The 17,724-nt window shown below is 43.2% G+C and overlaps 1 long non-coding RNA gene across 1 annotated transcript in view; it reads left to right on the top strand.

Moving 5' to 3' along the window:
• The window catches only part of LOC125447319 (uncharacterized), a 47,245-nt gene extending 30,039 nt beyond the window's left edge, over nucleotides 1-17,206 (top strand). Inside the window, exon 3 of the long non-coding RNA XR_007246536.1 lies at nucleotides 16,694-17,206. This is a non-coding gene — a long non-coding RNA (uncharacterized LOC125447319). The remainder of the gene's footprint in view (nucleotides 1-16,693) is intronic.
• The last annotated feature ends 518 nt before the right edge of the window (nucleotides 17,207-17,724 follow it).

The following is a 17,724-nucleotide window of genomic DNA, read 5'->3' as shown; positions in this document are numbered from 1 at the left end:
GCCCAAAGCTGGGATTGAACATGGGCCCCTGGCACTGTGAGACAGCAGGGCTAACCACTGAGCCACCATACCACCCTCAGAGACGTTGGACTGGGTAGTCTGGTAGGTAGACTTTAGAGTGCAATCCTTTCTGACCATCCAAGAGAACAATAGAACCCAATGGCTGGTCCAAATGATGGCACCTTTGGCAATGCAGCACTCTGTACTGTGAGCTGGCAGTGCCAACCAAGGCTGGGTACTGGAGTTTCTTGTCTCGGGTTGCTGTGTCCACAAAATGCAGGGTTGGTGTGGAAGTCAGGTGGAAGAAGTCTTTCCATGGGAGCTGTCATTGTCCTAGCAAGATGTGGGGCCCCTTTAAGACTACACACTGTTGGTGGTGGCTGTATATCTGAAATGTAGCATTTCTAACCTGTCTGCACTGGCTCGCTCGAACACCTCTACGCTGCAGCAGAACTGCATCTCTCTACATACAGTCTATCTGGAAAGCCTTCATCTGCTAAGTTTCTTGTTTGTTAATAATGACTCAGCTTACTGCCTTACACACTGCACTCTCAGGTGCAGTAACAACATGATAAGTAGCTGGTTGACAATAAGAGGTGGTTTAGAGTCAGGGCTGAATTCTGCAATAACTTGGGGAATAGAGAAGGCGAGGTTGGCGGTGGAGGGATGCTAACTCATGGTACAAAGACCCACGGCAATCAGCTGCAATGCCGTGCGTCTGCAGAGCAATCCAAAGCTGCTCCCACTGAACAGAAAATCGTTTTTATGTTTATTGAATATTAATTGCCTTCTTCTGCTGCAGAATCCTGGTTCATGTGTGACAAGGTTAGCACCAACCAAATTACTCACCAAGCACCATTAACCCCCTGATTACTGGAAATGAGCATCCCAAACAAAGATTCATCAAACATTGCAAGCATAGGGTTAGATACAGAGTAAAGCTTGCTCTACACTGTCCCCGTCAGCACTCACATGGACAGGGACTGCATGGGGTTAGATACAGAGTAAAGCCTCTTCTGGTCTTTTAACTGCTTTCTCCAATCTGTTCCATTAAATGTCCACAAGAAATATATGAATGCAACTTCTCTCCCTCATGCTTGAAGCAATAACTCACAAGTTTTAAGGGATTGGCAACAAAATGGAGATGAGGCTACAATTGCATCAACCTTGATCTCACTGAATGACAGCACAGGCTTCCTGGGTGGAATAGCTTACTCTAGCTCTCGTTTCTTCTGAACTTAGACACAAAGTGAATGTAGAATTAATTACTGGTATGTGTTCAACATGGATCCCAACGTAACTGCTTTCTAATCTCTGGATCTCCGAAGTGCTGATTCAGTTTGGTTTCCAGCAGAGGCGCAAATAAATCATTAATTGTCAAATGATCAAACCTTCTGGCTGCTCTCCAAATAAGGTTTGTTTTCCTTTTTGAGTCTGTAGATCTGACAGAGACTGCAGTTTGGTAACTATCAGGAGAGTTAGTGAAGGTACAAATCCCAGTAACTCCCTACAGAGATAGTAGGAACTGCAGATGCTGGAGAATCTGAGATAACAAGGTGTAGAGCTGGATGAACACAGCAGGCCAAGCAGCATCAGAGGAGCAGGAAAGCTGATGTTTCAGTCGAAGCCCAAAAGGCCAGCCTTCCTGCTCCTCTGATGCTGCTTTGCCTGCTGTGTTCATCCAGCTCCACACCTTGTTATATCAGCTCCCTACAGGTGCCTGTTGAATGAGCTGCTCTCTGTTAGGATAGAGGCGGGTTTTAGAGTAGGAAGGGTAATGCACAGAGTTATAGTGTCATAGAGTCATACAGCATGGAAACAGACCCTTCGGCCCAACTCATCCATATCGATCAGGTTTCCAAAACTGAACTAGTCCCAATTGCCCGAGTTTGATCCATATCCCTCTGAACCTTTTCTAAAAAAATACCAGTCCAAATGTCTTTCCAATGTTGTAATTGTACCTGGTTCTACAACTTCCTCTGTCAGTTCGTTCCATATATGTACCACATCTGTGTGAGAAAGTTGCTCCTCAGGTCCTTTTTAAATCTTTCTCCACTCACCTTTAACCTATGCCCCCTAGTCTAAATCATGCCCTCTAAACCCAGTAACATCCTCCTAATTATTTTCTGTGGCCTTTATTTTTAACAACTTCGTTCTTATAGGATGGTGACCAGAATTGTACGTCACATTCCAAAAGAGGCCTCACCAACGTCTTGTACAGCCACAATTTCTCTTCTCAACTCCTAACTTCAATGCTCTGACCAATGAAAGCAAGTGTGTCAAATGTCTTCTTCACCACCCTGTCCACCTGTGATGCCATTTTCCAGGAACTTCTAATCTGCATCCCTTGATTCCATCGTTCAACAACACTCCCCAAGGCCATACCATTACCTATGTAAGCCTCACCATAACGTAACACCTCATTTTTATCTAAATTAAACTCCATCTGCCACTTCTCTGCCCATTGGCCCATCTGATCAACGTCCCATTGTACTCTTAGCAACCTTCTTCATAGACCATTGCACCACCAATTTTGGCGTCATCCACAAACTTCCTAATCATTCCTCCTACATTCTCATCCAAATCATTTATATAAATAACAAACAACAGGGAGCCCAGCACCGATTCTTGTGGCACACTGCTGGTCACAGCTCTCCAGCCCAAATACCAACCCTCTACCTCCACCCTCTTTCTTCTACCATCAAGCCAATTTTGTATCCAATTGTGTAGGTGATGTCCCAGTGGTGTTGTTGCTAGACTATTAATCCAGAGACCGAGGTAATGTTCTGGGGATCTGGGTTTGAATCCTGCCACAGCAGGTGGTGAAATTTGAATTCCAATAATAACCTGGAATTAACAGTTTAATGATAACCAAGAAACCTTGATCAATCGTCAGAAAAAAAACCACCTGGCTCAGTAATGTCCTTTATGACAGGAAATCTGCCATCCTTACCTGATCTGGCCTACATGTGACTCCAGACCCACAGCAATGTGGTTGACTCTTAACTGCCCTCTGGGCAATTGTGGATGGGCAATAAATGCTGGTACAATCAATGATGCCCACATCCCATGAATAAATAAAAGAAAAATTCTCTCTGAATCCCATGTGATCTAACCTTACTAACCAGTTGACCATTTGGGACCTTCTCCAAGGCCTTGCTCAAGTCCATTTAGACAATGTGCAAAAGTTATGAAGTTGCTTTATAACAGGGCCTCAAACTGGGGAGGGTGAGATTTGCACGTTCCTGCTGCTCTTAGTGTTTAATTGAACTGTATCTGTTGTCCTTGCTATAGGAAGGATGTTGTTAAACTTGAAAGGGTTCAGAAAATATTTACAAGGATGTTGCTGTGACTGGAGACTTTGAGCAACAGGGAGAGGTGATAGACTGGGACATTATTTCCCTGGAGTGCCAGAGGATGAGGAGTGACCTTATAGAAGTTTATAAAATCATGAGGAGCATAGATAGGGTGAGTAGCCAATGTCTTAACCCAGGGTAGTGGAGTCCAAAACTAGACGGCATAGATTTAAGGTGAGGGGGAAAGATTTAAAAAGGACCTAAGGGCAACTTTTTTATGCAGAGGGTGGTGTGTGTATGGAATGAGCTGCCAGAGGAAGTGGTGGAGGCTGGTACAGTTACAACATTTAAAAGGAATCTGGAAGGATACATGAATAGGAAGGGTTTAGAGGGATTTGGGCCAAATGCTGGAAAATGGGGCTGGATTAATTTAGGGTATCTGGTCAATGTGGATGGGTTGAACCAAAGGGTCTGTTTCCATGCTGTACATCTCTTTGACTCTATGGCTAATGTAGGCCCGCTGTGCTTGAGTATTTGGCCTGGATGTGGATTCCAAGGAAAATAAATGCATTGTAGAAAGAGCGAGGAGTCTGAGCTGAAGCTTGGAGCACATGAATATTGGAACTAGATGAATACTGTTCACTTAATAGTTTTAAACACTGTCTAATGCATATACAATAATAGTAAATTATTAAGGTAGTGTAAATCTGAAATAAAAGCAGAAAATGTTGGAAAAACTCAACAGGTCTGGCAACATCAGTGGAGAGAGAAACAGAGTTAACATTATGACCCTTCTTTAGAATGATTCCTCTGTCTTGATAGAGAGGTAGGTCCTAAAGCAGGAAATGATAGATTAGTAAAAACCTTGCACCCAGTTCTGAGCAACACACTTTCGGAAAGACATCAGGCCGTGAAAGAGGCCACAGACACATTTTACTAACATGGAACAATGGATGAGGGGTTTCAGTTACGAAGGAAGACTAGTGAGGCTGAGGTGGTGCTACTTACAGAGAAGGTTAAGGAGAGATTTACTTCACAGAAATACAGGATTGATGCAGATCAGAATGAAGCCACTTGGCCGGTTGTGTTGACTCTTCAGATGAGCAATTCACTTCATGCCATTCTCCAGCCTTCTGTCTGTGACTCTGTACTTTATTCCTTTTCAGGGAACAGCCCAGTCCCTTCTGAATGATCCTGTCCCCAGGATGCTTTCAGGATGTGCATTCAGGATCTTAAATAATCTCTACGTGAGAAGGCCAAGCAGCATCAGAGGAGCGGGAAGGCTGATGTTTCAGGCCTAGACCCTTCTTCAGGTCTAGGCCTGAAACGTCAGCCTTCCTGCTACTCTGATGCTGCTTGGCCTGCTGGGTTCATCCAGCTCTACACCTTGTTATTTCAGATTCTCCAGCAAATGCAGTTCCTGCTATCTCTACGTGAGAAAATTCTTTCTTGTATCACTTTTGCTTTTTTCACCAAATCCATGATCTTCTATTCCTGATTCTTTTATGAGTCATTACAGTTTTTCACTTCCTACTCTCTCCAGACCCCTCAGGATTTTGAACAGCTCTAGAAGAACCTCATCTCAGTCTTCTTTCCAACAAGGTAGACTTCTCCATTCCATCTTTATTGCTAAAGTTCTTCATCCCTGGAAGTGTTGTTTCTAAGGGAATGGAGAATAAAAATAAGGAGGTCTTGCTAAAACTGAACAAGGCACTAGTTGGATCACAGCTGGAATACTTAGAACAGTTTTGGGCCCCTTACCTAAGTAAAGACAAACAGCCATAGGGCAGTTCATAGAAGTTTGACTCGGCTGATCCAGGTATTGGGGGATTTTCTTATGAGAGAGTTTGAAAGGATTGGGTCTGCACTCAATGGAGTTTAGAAAACTGAGAGGAGACCTCACTAAAAAGTATAAGATTCTCAAGGGGCTTGATAGGGGAGATGAAGAAAGTTTGTTTCCCCTTGTGGGAGAGTCTAATGCCAGAGGACAATTTCTCAGAATAAGGGGTTGCCCACAGAGCTGAGGAAGAATTTCTTCTCTTAGACAGTCATGAACACTTTGCCACAGAGGGTCGTGGAGGCTAAGTCACTGAATACATTCAATTTTGAGATAGAGAGATTTTCAGTTAGTTAGCAAATTGAGAGTTATGTGGAAAAGGCAGGAAAGTGGAGTTGAGGATTATCATAGATAATAGGAACTGCAGATGCTGGAGAATCTGAGAAAACAAGATGAAGAGCTGAATGAACACAGCAGGCCAAGCAGCATCTTAGGAGCAGGAAAGCTGATGTTTCGGGCCTAGACCCTTCTTGGGTCAGCTTTCCCGCTCCTAAGACACTGCTTGGCCTGCTGTGTTCATCCAGCTCTACACCTTGTTATTGAGGATTATCAGATCATGATCTCATTGATTGACAGAACAAACTCAATGGGCTGAACGGCCTACTTCTGTTCCAATCTCTAATGATGTTATTCTGATAAACATTCCTGAAGTTTCTCCAGTGCCTTCAGATCCTTCCTAATGTATGGCACCTAGATCTGGACGTGGGTTTCCAACATAGGATTGAGGTATTCAAGATTCTGGTTTATTACAGGTGGATAAGGAGAAGCTGTTTCCACTGGTCAGAAAGCAGAGAAACACTGATTTAAGCTAAGCACCTGGGGAGGGGGCAGTCAGTACAGAGTCACAGTGGGGGAAGGCCTATGTCATTTGAAATATCGAAGGCCTTTTGGCTATAAACACTGTGAGGCAGTGAACTGTAGAATCCCTTGGGTTGTGTGCCTTACAAAGAATGCACATTGTAAAACAGGAGCATTGAAAATATAATTGGAGGCACATCGGACTGTAGCAATGTATGTGGAGGAAAAGAAATTACATTCTTTGCACTGCCAGTAATTTCCAATTTTAATTATTTCCACCCTTGGGCTGCATTCTTGACATGGACTGCACTTTGTAACTATTGTCAATTACACACATTGAATGGAATGTGGTACATGGGGACAAATTGAAGTTGAGGAGCTGTGTGGATCAGCCTCCAGAACATGAAAACAGCTGCTCAGGGTAAGCCATTACCTTGTGAGGTTTAACATGGCTATCCACGAGTGAATGACCTTCTGTGGAAAAAAAGAAGTAACCTCTCGTGTCTTTTTTTGAATCTTTCTCCTCTCATCTTAGAAATGTGCCTTCTAGTTTTGAAATCTCCCATTCCAGGGAAAAGAAAAGTACCATTAACCCTGTCTATACCGCTCATGATTTTATAAGCCTCCATAGTGTCACCGCTCAACCTCCTATGGTCCGGTGGAATAAAAGTCCCAGCCTATCCAGCCTCTCGTTATAACTCAAACCTTCCATTCTCAGCAACAGCCTGGTAAATCTCTTCGGATCGCTCTCCATATTTTCATCTTTGATTTGTCTCACAAAAAGCAATTTGGTGAAATAGTCACTAGAATGTGGCCATATCCATGGACATGGCAAATCAGAGTCACAATTTGCACCATGGGTCAGAACAATTTTCAATGGACTTAGAGGTTCCCTTGATTATAGAAGGCAATGAAGTTCAACCAGCTTGATTGGTTGACCGATGTCCTCATCAATGCCAGGCCAATGTATCAATCCATGTGAAAACCTCTTAGGGCTTCTGTTCTATGTCTGTGTGACCTTTGTGTGTATAAGAGAATTATATCTCGATGTAAAGCTGGTAGAATAATCACTTCATTGCATTAGTAAACTATATTTCCAGAGAGTCCTAGTTCATCTCTGAACAACCAGGAAGAACGTACATGCTCAGGAACACATTGAATGTGTTCTAGCCAGGTGCTGATAATGATCTTATTGAGCAGGACATCATCAGACATAATCTGTTCTGTATAGCTGTGAACAAAATGATTGAGTTCCATTTAGAGACAATCCTCCAATGTGAAAATATCAACATGTAAGTGTACAGGAATATTTTTGTTCTTAGTTGGATTTACAAGCTCACTAAGAGCATCATGAATAGTCATCTACCAAGCCTGGTTTATATTCTATATCAACATCATGTCGTGGATCTGCCCAAGTAGATATTGCATTTGTGGAGGTGCACTTGTGAAAGATTTTCTATACAATATTCCTACTGGCTTGTAATTAGTATGAACAATGAAATGCCTGCCAAATAGGTAATTGTGGAAACTTTGTATTCTGAAAATGAAGGTGGAAGTTTTCCTTTCTATGTTGGAGCAGCTGCCTGAAGGTACAGAGTGCAATATGGAAACCTCATATATGCGAGTGCTTCATCGCCGAATTACTGTTATGGTACTGGAGCAGGCCATTTGGCCCTTTGTACCTGCACCTGTTCAACTACCTTGTGCCATTTTCCCTTGCCTCTTCCCCATATCCCTACTATCCAAATAAGTATCCAATGGCCCTTGTGAATGCTTCTATAGAGCCTCTGTCCACCACATTTCTAGCCAGTGCATTCCATACCCTAACCATACACTGTGTGAGAAAGTTTTTTCTCAACATCATCCTTCCTTCATTCGCACACCACTTTAAACGTATGCCCTCCTGTTCTTTTTCCTTCCCCAAGGGGTGACACAGTGGTTAGCACAGCTGCCTCGCAACACCAGGGACCTGACATTGATTCCTCTCTCAGGTGACTGTTGAGTTTGCACATTCTCCCCGTGTCTGTGTGGGTTTCCTCTGGGTGGCCCAGTTTCCTCCCACAGTCCAAAGATGTGCAGGTTAGGTGGATTGGCCATAGTGCCCAGGGACATGCAGACTAGGTGGATTGGGTCTGGGTGGGATGCTCTTTGGAGGGTTGGTGTGGACCTGATGGGCCAAATGGCCTGCTCCCATACTGAAGGCTTTCTATGATTGAAAGTAGAAACAACTTCTCTCTATTCAGAGATAAGGGGAAATGCAGATGCTGGAGAAACCGAGATAACAAAGTGTGGAGCTGGATGAACACAGCAGGCCAAGCAGCATCTTAGCAGCACAAAAGCTGACGTTTCGGGCCTAGACCCTTTTCTTTTCCTCTCTATTCAGCCTGATCATGATTTTGAAAACTTCTATTAAATCTTCTCACAGTCTTTTTCTTTTCAGAGATAACAGTCCCAACCTTCTCGTCCCTGGAACATTTCCTGTAAATTGTTTCTGCACCCTGTCCAATGTATTCGTATCTCTCCTATAACGTGGCACCCATAATTGTACACAATACTCTACTTGAGATCTAATAAGTGTCTTGAGCATATTCAACATAACTCCCTAGCTCTTGTGCTCTATGACCCTATGAGTAAAGCTGAGGACCCTATTTGTTGTGATGTCACTCAGCTGCCTTAAAGGCAGAATGTCCCTCTGAGATCTGTGCAATATCTTGCTGGTTTCTAAAATACTCACAATGCTCAGGCTTACTGATATTCACTGTGACCTTGTTATTCTAGTTTCACATTATCCTTATCTTTGGTAATAAGCCACGGATGGATCTTTCTTCCAGACTTTATGTTTTTAATGGAATCTAATTAATGTCTGCTGAACATTTTGAATTGTTTCTTTAAACATCTCCCACTGTTTACTCACTGCCCATACTAGTGGACTTTGAGTGACTCACAGATTCACAAAATCATTACAGTGCAGAAAGAGGCCATCAGACCCATCATTCCATGCCAGTTTTTTTGTTCAAAATGAGCCGGCTCTATTGACCAGTTAACAGTCCCAGCTCCACCCTCACAATCAGCTTTGCTTAAGCTTAAGATTCATGATTGGGACTGCAATGTGTCATCCATTAATATAGAATTTAATTGTATTGTAACAATCTCCAATTGTTTGAATTGAATATCCTTTATTGCCATGTGTTTTCAATAGAAAACACAGTGAGACGTTGTGTACTGTCTCTGTACATTGGTGCCATTCACATTCACTAAGAATAAAACAAAAGAAAAATGACTTAAAGGGAGTCCAACCTTTCCTTCCATGGTGCTACAGTGTGCAGCCACCACAGTCCCACTCCAGGCTTTCTCAGCCCATGCCACCCAGAGTGTCCCCTTCCAGCCTTCCCAGCCGACGCCACCCAGAGTGTCCCACTCCAGGATTCCCAGCCCACGCCACCCAATGTTCTGCTCCAATCTTCCCAGCCCACACCACCCAGATCCCCCCACTCCAGCCTTCCCAGCCCATGCCACCCAGAGTGTCCCACTCCAGGATTCCCAGCCCACTCCACTCAGGTTCCCCCACTCCAGCCTTCCCAGCCCATGCCACCCAGAGTGTCCCACTCCAGGATTCCCAGCCCACGCCACCCAGAGTGTTCTGCTCCAGCCTTCCTAGCCCACACCACCCAGATTCCCCCACTCCAGCCTTCCCAGCCCATGCCACCCAGAGTGTCCCACTCCAGGATTCCCAGCCCACGCCACTCAGAGTGTCCCACTCCTGGATTCCCAGACCATGCCACCCAGAGTGTCCCACTCCTGGATTCCCAGCCCACGCCACCCAGAGTGTCCCACTCCTGGATTCCCAGCCCATGCCACCCAGAGTGTCCCACTCCAGGATTCCCAGCACACGCCACTCAGAGTGTCCCTCTCCTGGATTCCCAGCCCATGCCACGCAGAGTGTCCCACTCCAGGATTCCCAGCCCATGCCATGCCAGCATAAGGGGCCCACTCCGTGCGGAAACGAGAGTGTCACTTCAGGCTTAATTGGCCAAGCAACTCTGTAGCCACGCTGTCTCTGAAGACATTGATGCTGGTCTGGAGCCCATCGAACCTGCCTCCTACCTCTTTATCACCTAAGTTTGAGAAAAAAGGAAAGAGAAGGAGGAAAAAGGGAAAGAAAAGAAGGCAGATGAAGAGGACAAACCTGGACACAAGAGCCTGAATGCAGCCCACTCTGCCGCTGTTTTCTTGCTTAATGCTCATTTCCTCTCCTGTGTCCTCTCTCCCCTACCCAGCCAAGAGACCCAGAGCACTCCAACCCCACCCTTTCCCACAGACTCGGAGGTAGCTGTGCTCCTATTTTTATGAGCGAAAGTTGTTGACTTCATTGATAGCTGCATAAACTGCTGGAATGATTGGTATTGATTGCATCCAGGAGAGAGGAGATTAATCATGCGGCATTAACCCCATGGGACTGATTTGTTTCGTAAGATGAGCACTGAGGTTTTTGAAGGTGTATCGGTGATGACAGGACCTATCTCAGTGCATATGTGGAAGTATTCTTCAGGTTCTTAATCTGAATATAATTCTCTGCGATGGAACTGAAATGTAACAGAAGTACAAACTTGGATGTTTTCAATAGAACATCAGAGGCTGAGGTACAGTCTGATAGAAGTATATAAAATTGCGATAGGCATGGATAGGACAAATAGTTGGAGTCATTTTCCCCAGGATAGAAATGTCAAATACTGGGGGACTTAAGATTAAGCTGAGAGAGAGAAAAAGTTTAAAGGAGATGTGCAAGGAAACTGTTTTACACAGACGGAGGCTGGAACATGCTGCCACTGTAAGAGGCATTTAGACAGGGACATGAATTGGCAGGGAATAGAGGGATATGGTCTATAAGCAGGCATATCAGATTAGTTTAGAATGGCATCATGATCAGCACAGACACGATGGGCCAAAGGGCCTGTTCCTGTGCTGTATTTTTCTATGTTCTGTGTTCAATCTTTGGGTAAAATGCGTAATCTTTTTAAAGACCATACTAAGATGGTATTATAACATCATGGGACTACTCAGCAGGGAAGAAGGCCATTCAGTCATAGAGTCACGCAGCACAGAAACAGACTGTTCGGTCCAAACTGTCCATGCTGATCATAATCCCAAACTAAACTAGTCCCACTTGCCTGTTCCTGGCCCATATCCCTCCAAACCTTTCCTGTTCATGTACTTATCCAAACGTCTTTTGAACATTGCAATGGTGCCCGCATCCACCACTTCCTCTGGAAGTTCATTCTACACATGAACCATCCTCTGTGTAACAAAGATTGCTGCTCATTTCTTTCTAAAATTTCTGTCCTCTCACTTTAAGAACATGCCCCCTAGTCTTGAAATCTTTCTTTCCTATGGAAAAGATGCCTACCATTAACCCTATCGACTCTCCTCATGATATCATAACTCTCTTAAAGATCACCTGTCAACTTCCTACGCTCCTGTGTAAAGAAGTCCCAGCCTATCCAGTATTTCTTTAGAACTCAAACCCTCCATACACGCAACATCCTGGTGAACTCTTCTGAACCCTCTCCAACTAATAATATCCTTCTTATAACAGGGTGACCAGAACTGAATACAGTATTCTAGAAGAGGCCTAACCAATGTCCTGTACAACCTCAACATAGAACATCAAATGGGGCAGCACAGTACAGTCTTTTTGGCCCACGATGTTTTGCCGAATATCAAACTACTCTGCACGCCTTACTTTTTAAACCATCATCCGTGCGCCTATCCAAGAGTCACTTAAATGTCCTCAACTTATCTGACTTCACTCCCATTGCCAGGCGCGCATTCCACACACCCACCACTCTCTGTGTGAAGAACCTACCTCTGACATCTCCCCTATACCTTCCTCCAATCACCTTAAAATTATGCTCCTTTGTAATAGTCATTTCAGCCCTGGCAAAAAGTCTGTGGCTGTCCACCCTCTCTTTGCCTCTCATTTGAGAGGCAGAGATCGGGTGGATAGCCAGAGAACATGATGACCCAGCTCCTACACTCAAAGGACTGACCAATGATGGCGTTTGTGCTGGATGTTGTTTTAACCACCCCGACTATACATGCTGCAAACTTCAAAAGAATTATTTACTTGAATTCCTAAGTCCTTCTGTCCCCATTAACTGTATAAATCCTACCCCTAACTGTCTCAGCTGTTTGCCAGAACTATCCAACTAGTCCAATATACCTGCCTTCTCCTCATAGTTCTGAATTTTTCTTATTTTCAAACATTTTTCCAATTGTTTCAGAATGCAATTGTCAGAATCGAGGCTTTTTTTCTCTAGAAAAGAGGCTGAGTTGAGCCTTATCAGAAATGCTGTGGAAGCTAGAAGATTAAATAAAAACAGAAACTCAGCAGGTCTGGCGGTGCCTGTGGACAGAGAATCAGAGTTGACATTTCAAGCCCAAGATACCTCTCCTTTGGAACTAAATGAATATTCATCCACACATCTTGAAAAGCCACTATTTTTGCACACACACATTACAGAAGTTTTGTTTTATAAGTCCAACCACCATTCCTTTTCTTATAGTGAAATCTAACTGATAATATCTATCAGTGAGCTGACTGGACCACTTGTGACTTTAATGGAATCTGTAACAAAGACCAAAGAATTATGAAGGGGTCGATGGTTTATGTAAAGAGGTTTTGGCTTGTAGGTAAGATCAGAACTAAAGGCCTGAAATGTAAGATTGTCACTATAGTGATTGTAATGAGGTCAGCCAGATGGACCTTATAGAATATAAGTTCCCTGATTGGGGCTGTTAACCTGGTCCAATCAGGGAGCCCTGGCTGACAGATAGAAACAGGAGTGTCAGATGTTCTGTGATAATGGGAACTGCAGATGCTGGAGAATCCAAGACAACAAAGTGTGAAGTTGGATGAACACAGCAGGCTAAGCAGCATCTCAGGAGCACAAAAGCTGACGTTTCAGGCCGAGACCCTTCATCAGAGTGATGAAGGGTCTCGGCCTGAAACGTCAGCTTTTGTGCTACTGAGATGCTGCTTGGCCTGCTGTGTTCATCCAGCTTCACACTTTGTTGAGTCAGATGTTCTGTTAGTTTTCCTAATTGTTTGCTCCATGCACAACTATCCTTTTGTGATTTAAGCACAAGGGCATTCAGGCCTCTCTGCATCTCAGAGTTCTGCTGTTTCTCATCATTTAGATAACCTGCATCTTTATTCATTCTTCCGGCCAAAATGGACGACTTCATGTTTTACCATCACATACTCCATTTGGTAAATCTTTCCTCACTTACATAACCTATCTACATCCCTTTCTAACATCCTTATGTTCTCTTTATAACTTAGAGCATCTGGGAAGGCAACAAACATCTTGAGACTTGTCATAAGGAAAAAGCGGAAGCCGGGTAAAAACAGAGAAAGGAGCACCTTGCCACACCAGCACCTCACGTCCCCCTCCCCTTTCCCGTGACCACCTTCTGCCCCAAGTGTATAATGTTGTTAATAATATGCTTCTAACTACATCCCTGTGATAGCTGCTGTGAGGAAGTTGGTTTAGTTCAGTTAGCTGGATGGTTGGTATGTGAAGCATTGTGATGCTAACAGCATAGGTTCAATTCCCTCAATAGCCGAGGTTACTATAAGGGGCTCTCTTTCTCAGCCTCTCCCCTTGCCTCAGGTGGTGTAGTGGTTCTCAGGTTAAATTACCTCTACCTGTCTCTCTAATGAAAGAGCAGTCCTATGGTCTGGTAAGACTATAGCAACTTGACTTGCTGCCAAGTATGAAGCTAATGGATCTGCAGTTTCCCCCTTTCTGTGTCCATCCATTCTAGAATAGAGATGTTATGTATACTAGTGTCCAATCTAACAGGATGTTCCTCAAATTAAGGGAACAAAACAACAAAACCAATACATTGACTGTTTCGCAATCCACTTCTTTAAGACCCTAGGATGAAGCCCACTAGGACCCAGGGACTTATTAGCCTGCAATGATAACAATTTGCTTAGTGCCACTTCTTCTGTGGCTGCAATTTTTTTTGAGCTTCTCCTGCCCTTCCATTTCTTGATTTATTGCTCCTTCGGGAACGTTACTTCCATCCTTTATAGTGAAGGCTGATGTTCAACTCATCATTCATTATTTTTGATTATTCGTTCTATACATCCACTTTCTATAGGACCAATGTTCACTCTGTTAACATATTACTTTTGTTCAGGCATTCATAAAGACTCTTACTATTTGTTTTTATATTACTGATGAGCTTTCTCTCAGCTTTGCTCTTTTTTCAATATTACCGAATCTTCTTACGTGCCACATATCCATAAAATTATATTACTTTTCTTTAAGTTTCATGTTATTTTTGCAGCCACAGGTAATGGGCCCATCTCTTTGGTTGTTTTTTATTTGGACTGTTCTATTCTGTGGATTCTGAAATACTTCTTTAAATGTTTACTACTGAATCTCTATTGATCAATCCTTTAATTGAATTTGACAATTCACTTCTGCCAGGCTCTGTTTCCATTCTTATTATGATCAGTCGGGCAATCAAGGGTAGAAAGGTGGACTTGAGGAATATCAGATTAGTCATGATCCTATTGAATGGTGGAGCGAGCCCGATGGGATGAATGACTGTTCCTATATCTTGCTACCTTACCGTCTCATTCCCTCATAATAAAACTTATTTAATTTTAATAAAATAGTCTTGGACCCAATCTTCTCTCCCTCATAGTGAATGTTAAAATGGTTGCTGTTATCTAGGGGCTTGTTTGCCATGAGACCATTAATTAATTAATCACATCCCATTGGAAAGTATCTTCGTTATCATTGGATCAAGATCCTGGAACTTCTTCCCTAACAGCATGGTGCATGCATCTACACTAAATGGACCACAGTTATTCAAGAAGGCATCTCACAAACATGAACTTGTCAAGAGTAATTAGGGGTGGGCAATGAATGCTGGCTGAGACAGCACAACCTATACCCCTTGAATGCATTACAGAAGAATAAGATCCAGTATTGCCTCCTCTCTGTTCAGCTCCAGGATGTGTTGCTCCGTGAAACAATCCCAAAAACATTTTATGAACTCTTCATCTTGGCTGTCTTTGCTGATCCGATGTTTCCGGGTTTTGTGTACATTAAGTTATTATCGGCCTGCTTTTCTGACAAGCTCCCATTATTTATTCCTCAATGCTCCTTTCTTTTGTGTGGTTACTGTTAGGCGGCTTGTATATCACACCCACAATTGACTTCCAGCCTTTATCAATTCTCATCTCTAACCAAACTGTTTCCACATCCTGGCTTCCTGAAATTAGGTCATCATTCTCTACTGTAGTACTACATACATTAACTTCCTCCAGAATTCAAGCTTTGATCTGAAGAAGGGTCTCTGGATCCGAAACATTAATTCTGTTTCTCTCCCCACAGATGCTACCAGAGTTTCTCCAGTGAACTCTGTGTTTGCTTGCTAGCAGTGACCAGTGTACAAGGACACCCAAGTTCCTTTGTACATCAACATTATCCAATCTATCATGTGAAATATTGCTCCACTATTGAGTTTTTTCTTACTGAAATGGACAATATCATATTTATCTATATCATACTGCACTTGCCATGTATTTGTCCACTCGATCAACTGGAATCAATTGCCCTGAAGTCACTTTAAATCCTCCTCAACAGTGACACTCCCACATTATCATCAACAAAATTAACACTTGATTCTCTTGTCAAAATTGTTGATGTATTTTTGAGATTAGCTAGGGCCAAAAGCACTGATCCGAGCAGTATGCTGCTTCCAGCCTGAAAAGGATCCATTTATTCCTATTCTCTGTTCCCTGTTTGCTAACCAGTTCTCAATCCGTTCTCAATATATTACCCTCAATCCTTTGTGCTTTGATTTCGCACAATAAACTCATATGTGGGACCTGACTGAGTGTTTTCTGAAAATCCAATGGATTTCCTTCAAACAGGTTTGTCAAGTATGATTTCCCTTTCAATAATTAATGTTGGCTTTCTTGGTAGTTTTTAAGTGGTCTGTTATTGCATCCTTTAGTCTAGAGTCCAGCATCTTCCCCACATCTGAGATGACACTAACTTGTTTGCAATTCCCTGTTTTCTTCCTTCTTTCCCCATTTTTAAAACACTAGTGTTACACTTGCACATTGATCAGGCCACTTTTGGAATACTGCTTTCAATTCTCCCTGCTATAGGAAAGGTGTTGTGAAACTTGAGAGGTTTCAGAAAAGATGCACAAGGATGTTCCTGGGAATGGAGAGTTTGAGCTACAGGGAGAGGGTGAATAAGCTGGGGTTATTTTCCCTGAAGCATCGGAGGCTGAGGGGTGTCCTTAGAGTGGTGTATAAAATCATGAGGACATGAATAGGGAGAATAGCCAAGGTCTTTTTCCCAGAGTAGGGGAGTCTAAAACTAGAGGGTATAGTTTTAAGGTGAGGGGGAGAGAAAGAGACCTGAGGGGCAACTTTTTTTCATGCAGAGGGTGGTACGTGCTTGGAATGAGCTGCCAGAGGAAGTGGAGGAGGCTGGCACAAATAAATTTAAAAGGCATCTGGGTGGGTACATGAATAGGAAGAATTTAGAGGGATATGGGCCAAATGCTGGCAAATGGGTTAAGTTAGCACATCAAGTTAGCGTGGATGAGTTGGACTAAAGGGTCTGTTTCCATGATGTACAGCTCTATGACTGTATGACATGCATATGCTTTGTATATTACAATTGCCATTTGCCCAACTATGCATTGTATGTATCAACTGTAGAACCAGATTGCAAGGATGTTACCCTGATCATGAGGGGCTGCCTAAGGAGGAAGAAGAAGGAGGAAGGAACTGAGGCGACACATCACTGACCAGGGAGCAGAATGTAAAAATCAATGTCTTACTCACTACACCATCCAGTTCCTTGGCAAAAAACTATCAGGCATGTTCCTTTCTTTCTTAATCAAGGGGAAAAAGGTTGTTGGATTTTAGTGCAATTTCTGCAGCACGTGTGAATGGGTATGGGCATATTTCCTAATCTAAATGAAAGTAATTGCAAAATTTGGTTCTGTAGCCTCAGATTTCCAAACCGTTTCAATTACTATCTTAAGAAGGGCAAGGTTATTGTGTTTACTAGAAGGACAAATATTCATGCAAGGATTGTTGTTCTTGTCTGTTTTATTAATGCACATAAGAGAAGAGGGTGCAGTCAGTATGATATGCACCATTTTCTCAGTGTCACTTGGGAGTGATCAGTTTTTGAAACAATCTCTGTCAAATGTGATGACTCGGGAAGAGGTGAAGCTGGTCTTTGCTGACATCTTGACAAGGAGAAAGGCGATTTGCTGAATCTTGTCCCCAGGTCGTCGCAGCTTCTTTCTTTCACAGTTTCCTCCTTTCCAAATGCTGACAAGGTGGAATTGTTATCAGAGACAGAAACATCCCTGCCAGGAATTGTTCTGCTTGGATCAGGAGCTCTGGGAACTTGCAGACATGAAGAATAAAAGTTTGCTTAAAAGTTCTTTGTCCAGTAATTCCTCGCTTTGAAACTTTGAGAGGAAATTTTTTACCTTTAGAAGTAAGGTCACTTGGGTTAGAGGAATACCTGGAGGGTTCATCAGATGACCAGGTCTCTCCAACTATACATTGGCCTTCTCTGATATTTTTCAAGATGAAAAAAACAGTGCGATAGTCAAGAGTTAGATACAGAGTAAAGCTCACTCTGCACTGTCCCCATCAAACTCTCTTAGGGCAGGGACAGCATGGGGTTAGATACAGAGAAAAGCTCCCTCTGCACTGTCCCCATCAAACTC

This window comes from Stegostoma tigrinum, chromosome 38 (genome assembly GCF_030684315.1).
Source record: "Stegostoma tigrinum isolate sSteTig4 chromosome 38, sSteTig4.hap1, whole genome shotgun sequence".
Lineage (NCBI taxonomy): Eukaryota > Metazoa > Chordata > Chondrichthyes > Orectolobiformes > Stegostomatidae > Stegostoma > Stegostoma tigrinum.
The sequence above is the reverse complement of the archived record's forward strand: the minus strand, read 5'-3'. Positions and strand labels throughout refer to the sequence as shown.